We start from the raw sequence: 6,000 nt of genomic DNA on the forward strand, positions 1-6,000 counted from the left end.
TTTGGGATGAAGGGCTCTCTCTCTCTCTCTCTCTCTCTCTCTCTATATATATATATATATATATATATATATATATATATATATATATATATATAACTGATATATATATATATATATCAGTTAAGTCCATTTCCTCTAGGCTGTTGTTTAATGCCGCAATATCTTTGTTTATATTTTGTTTGGAAGATCTGTCCATTTTTGATAGTGGGGTGTTAAAATCCCCTACTATGATTGTGTTGCTGTCAATATCTTTCTTGAAGTCCTCTAAGATTTTCTTTATATATTTGGGTACTCCTATGTTGGGTGCATATATATTTATGATGTTAGTGTCTTCTTGGTGGATTCTTCCCTTGAGTATTATGAAGTGACCTTCTGGGTCTTTCTTAATGGCCCTTTTTTTGAAGTCTATTTTGTCTGATATGAGAATTGCTACCCCAGCTTTTTTCTTGTTTGTTTGCTTGGAAAATTTGTTTCTAGCCTTTCACTTTTAGTCTGTGATGGTCTTTTGTCCTGAGGTGGGTCTCCTGTAGGTAGCATATGTGTGGGTCATGCTTTCTTATCCATTCAGCTATTCTGTGTCTTTTGATTGAAGCATTTAATCCATTTACGTTCAAGGTTATTATTGATAGGTACTTATTCATTGCCATATATGTGCCTGTGTTCCTCTCTGTCTTCCTCTTTTCCTTTCTTTCTTTAAAGCAGCCCTTTTAGTATTTCTTGTAGGACTCATTCGGTGGAGGCATATTCTTTTAGACTTCTTTTGTCTTGGAAGCTCTTTATTTGGCCTTCTATCTTGATTGAGAGCCTTGCTGGGTAAAGTAGGCTTGGTTGTAGGCCTCTGGTTCTCATTACTTGAAATATTTCTTGCCATTCTCTTCTTGCTTGGAGTGTTTCCATTGAGAAGTCAGTAGCTAACCTTATTGGGGCTCCCTTGTATGTTACTTCCTTTTTTTTCCTTGCTGCCTTTAAGATTCTATCTTTGTCTTGGAATTTTGCCATTTTAATGATGATGTTTCTTGAAGTAGGTCTCTTTCTGTTCCTCTTGATTGGGACTCTGTGTGATTCTTGGATTTGTGTGACTTCTTCTTTCATCAAATTAGGGAAATTTTCCATCATTACTCTTTCAACTGGGTTTTCTGTCCCTTTTTTTCTTCTTCTCCCTCTGGTATTTTTATTAATAGGATATTATTATGTTTCATATTGTGTTGCATTTCTCTTAATCCCTCTTCATTCTTTCTGAGCCTCTTTTCATTTTCTTGCTCTGTGAGATGCTTTCTAATTTGTCTTCCAACTCGCTAATCCGATCCTCTGCCTCATCAATCCTACTTTTGAAACTATCTACTGTGTTCTTCAATTCGAAAATTATATTCTTCATTTTCTCTTGTCCCTTGCTGATATTTTCTATTTCCCTTTTCATGTTGATACAGTTTGCAAAGAGATGGTTGTAGTTCCCCTGCAGTTTCTGATAGCTCATTGTGAGCTCTTTGAACTTTGTAATAACCAGTGCTTTGAATTCACAATCTGATAGTTGATCAGCCTCTATTTCATCTAACATTCTTTCTGAAGTTTCTGCTTTTTCTTTCATTTGGGGATTGTTTCTTTGTCTTCCCATTGTTTGAGAGTCTTCTTATTAGTCCCAGCTTGTAAAATTGATCTGTTCTGACTCTCTGGGTTTATGGGGTGAACTTCTGTGGTATAATACCTGTGAAGTTCAGTGGTGCTCCTTCAGGTATCTTGATATTCTCCATCTCCAGCTACTCTCATGCTGGTTCCCACACTGGGTGTCTACCACTGCTGATTGTCTTGGCTCCAGCGCCCAGGCCTGTTGCTATGGGAGCAGCACAGCGGCCCAGAGTTTCCCAGCTCCCGTAGCTGACTTCTCTGATGCCCAGGCCCATCACAGGGGCCTCGAGTGTCCCAGCTCCGATACCTGACTCCCTGGCATTTAGTCCCATTGCTATGGCAGTGGCACAGTGGCCAAGAATGTCCCAGCTCCCGTAGCTGACTCCTCTGGTGCCCAGGTCCGTCACAGGGACTTGGAGTGTCTGGCTCCCATAGCTGACTCCCTGGCACCCAGGCCCGTCTCTATGGGGGCGGCACAGGGACCTCCAGTCTCCCGGCTCCTTAGCTGATTCCCCATTGCCCAGGCCCGTCTCTATGGCAGCAGCACAGGGGTCTCTAGTGTCCCAGCTCCTGTACCTGACTCCCTGGCATCCAGTCCCGTCGTTATGGCAGTGGCACAGGGGCTGAGAATGTTTTGCTCTTGTAGCTGGCTCCTCTGCTGTCGAGGGCCATCACAGGGGTTTGGAGCACCCCGGCTTCCATACTTGACTCCCCGGCTCCCAGTCCTGTTGCTATGGCAGCACCACAGGGGCCACGGGTGTCCCAGCTCCTGTAGCTGACTCTGCCGCTGTCTGGTGTTTCAGTGTCAGCCACAATCTCTGGTCTTTTACTTTCATAAATGCTGGGTAACCAATGGTTTATTCTGCTGTTTCTCTATAGATCTGCCAGGATTTTCACCCACGGGTACAGAAGCTAGAATCCGCTCCATCTTACTCCGTCGCCATCTTCCCAGCATTCTAATATTTTTTAATTATCAATGAATTTTATTCTTTCAGAGTAGTAACTTGCTGTAGACCTCTCTGCCTACTTTTAGAAATTGTATCTCTACCCCTTGTAGCTAAGGGTGAGAGATGACCTTTGGAATGCCAGCCAGGAAATAAAACCTGTCTCTGGTAGCAAATGCTGCCTCAGTTCCTCTCCCTGCCCCCAAAACTTGGTCAGAAGTCAATGACAGGTAAGACCCCTCACATTAGGGGGCAACCTAAGCCAGACTCAATCACTTGGTAGGCCTTCATGGAAGGACTCGGGGGTCTGCAACAAAGAGCAATGGACTCTCACCCCCCAGCTTTGACATAGCCTGAGTCCCCATGTTCTCTGGGAGAAGTGCTTCCTGGCTCTAGTCCCCTTAAGCCTGAATACCTGCTGGGGAGAGGTTCAGCTCCTTGCCTTGCTAGAGCATGTCCTGGGGAAAAATCTGGCATCACGAAGACTTGCTGATGAACCTGTGAAGTCCTCTCTGCTAAGAGTGTTTTCATTCATATGACAAGGGTCCAAGAGGAAATGAGTATGTCTCCCAAAGTTTCAGCAACTCTGTTCCTAACAACACTGACTCAAACTTTGAAGCCCTCAGATATCTTTGAAATGTTATCTACTATTTGATCCTTGGCACCATATATTTCTGTGTATTACAACTATGGAACAAGGTGCTAGGGGCCTTTTTCTCCTTGGAGAAACTGGCCGCTGGTGGCCTTCATCTCCCCTGAGAAACTAGCCACAGCCCACTCCTTCTCCATCCCAAGAAGATCTCAGCATGTCTCGGTCATTATTCATTCACTCGTGTCTGTGACACTGGGGGGACCACGAAAAAGTCACCCCCACAGTAACTGCCAATCTTATTGTAAATAAGAAAAAAGCAACTACATTTTTACTACTAAAGCTGCTAATCAGTCTTCCAGTCAGCATGTAGTGGGCTGCCCAGGAGGGGAGCTAGCCAGTGAATCAATAAGATAAATATAATGGTTGATAGCTTTCCCAGGAGGGGAGATAGCCAGTGAGTCAACAGGATTAGGGAGAGCAAGTAGCTAAGTAACTGAGGAGTAAGAACAGAGAAATTCGTATTAACTCCTATCAGCAGTTCTGCTTTCTTGCTTCTGTAAGCTGCTTCCTGCTTTCGAGCTAGAAGTAAGGGTCCTAGTGACAGACTGCCCCCCTCACCCTATATAAGCCATTACTCCCCACTGATTGGGGCCCAGAATTTGGAAACTGACTCCTCTGGGTCCGTGCGCATGAAAATAAACTTCCACTCCATACACCCAAAAGCGGCTGAGTTGTTTTCTGTAACAATACTTCCCAGTTATTTTGTAGTTGGGTGGGGCCCTGTAACTAGTTCTGGCCACTGAAATTATACTACTTGTCAACATAAAAATTTAAACCTGTAGAGAATATTTATGAGTTTATTAGAGCCAAGTTGATGACAATTGTTGAGAAGAAGATCTCAGTGGATTGAGAAAACGCTCCCAAGAATGAGAGTTTTGCATCATATTTTATACATTACAGTCAATGGATGAAGAGTAGGGGGTTACATGAAATCCATTGGTGATAGATTAGGGAGGACAGAAAAAACAAAAGGGGGGAATCTCTGAGATTGGATAAAATATAAAACCAATAAACACATACTTATTTTACATTTGTGGGTATAGGGATAGTTAACACTTAACAATGAGCACAATAGCAATAACAAAAAGGGGTTTTATTGTCTCTGCTCTGGGGCAATGAGGGGTCAGATGAAAGATATATTATTGTAGATGCAAAAGGTAATGGACAGCCTCAGTTAAAGTAAAGGTTGACCTTTGCCAGGGAAGATACTGGCCTATGACATGACCACATGCCATGCCTCCCTCTTCGTTAGAAAATTTTAATTTCAGACTATTCTATGTGGTTACTTTAGCTCTGAGTTTGTAAGGCTGCCATGCAGGGCTCCCCTGAGCTTGTCAGGTTTAGTATGTGGCCCCTTTTGGTTCATACACTTGTCTGCTCCAGATCAAAACATTCTTCCTGTCATATGTATTCCATTTGGAATGCATGGTTTTCCCCACATATTGTTCAGGTATAAGGTAGTGAGGCCTCTGTCATCCAGAGTCCCTGAGTGACTGTGAACCTAAGGCTCTAGGCAAACCCAGCTGCTAAATTGCCCTGCACATGTGTCAAGATCAAGAGAAAATATTGCTGGGTGAAGCAACTGAGATTATGGGACTAATTTAATATTTCAGCTTATTATAACAAAAGTGTAAAAATAATGAAACAAATAACAGAAAGAACAGCACAAATAAAAGGAAGTTGTTTTTCCTACCTGCTTCTCCACTGTGAAAGACAACTAGAAAGAATAGTCAATCTCACACTGTCATGTTTATGTAACATATGAGCACAATGTTGGTGATGAACATCAGAAAAATAACCTACAAAGACATCTACGTATGTATGTACTTTCATATATACATAAACATATATAAACATATATTTAAACATACCCCAAGAATTTTATACTCTGTGAGAATTAAGATAGAACAGTTAAAACTCAATTTTTCATCAATTTATCAATTTTTAAGCCTCTTTCTTTGAGTGAAATTCTTAGTCACTAAAGCCAGTCTGTCTTTGAGGAGAATATGTTTAGTTGTCTATCTTCAATATCATTTGACAGATATGATTAACTAAGAGATGTCTAAAGTTTTTATTAAATTAAAAATACATAGATTAACATAGAATAGACTTCCCAGATGTCTTCTGGGAGCATAATAACTCTTCAGAAATAAATTTGTTATATCATCAATGACCTTCCTAGCTATAATAAGTGCATCCTTCCCCTCATCTCAATTGTTCTATTAGTAATTTGCTGCCATTTCCCTGAATTATTATTTTTTAATGTTGACATAATTTATAGTCATAAAAGGCAGTTTATAATATTCTTCAATCAGTGAATTAAAACATATGTTACATTTGGGAGAATGCCAAGTACCTAATCCATGTATCAGAAGAAATGGGTGAGTACAAAAACAGAAATAACATACCCTAAATATGCTGGCACCCTAAAAACAAAATCTTTGTGACAGTAAGCCATGCAAACTATGTAATACCACAATTAGCTAGTACAGAGGATATCATCTGGAATGATCTAAGTACAGCACAATCATAACTTTTCCTGGGATTTAGAGATTTGGGAACTACCAAGTTTAATCATCTCTTCCTGGTAGCTGTTGGAAGTTGAGTTTTCCACCATGTGAGAAAGAGTTTTCAGTAAGATAAGTAAAAACAAAGGGAACAGGTATAAAGTTTTAGTTGTGCAAGATAAGTACATCTTAGAGATCTTCTTTACCATACTGTGCCTATGGATATTGAAAACTTGCTTTTCCACAAAGACCTTTTTAAGAAAAGATAAAATAT

This window comes from Artibeus jamaicensis, unplaced genomic scaffold (assembly GCF_021234435.1).
Source record: "Artibeus jamaicensis isolate MK-2021 breed Jamaican fruit bat unplaced genomic scaffold, CSHL_Jam_final contig_476, whole genome shotgun sequence".
NCBI lineage: Eukaryota > Metazoa > Chordata > Mammalia > Chiroptera > Phyllostomidae > Artibeus > Artibeus jamaicensis.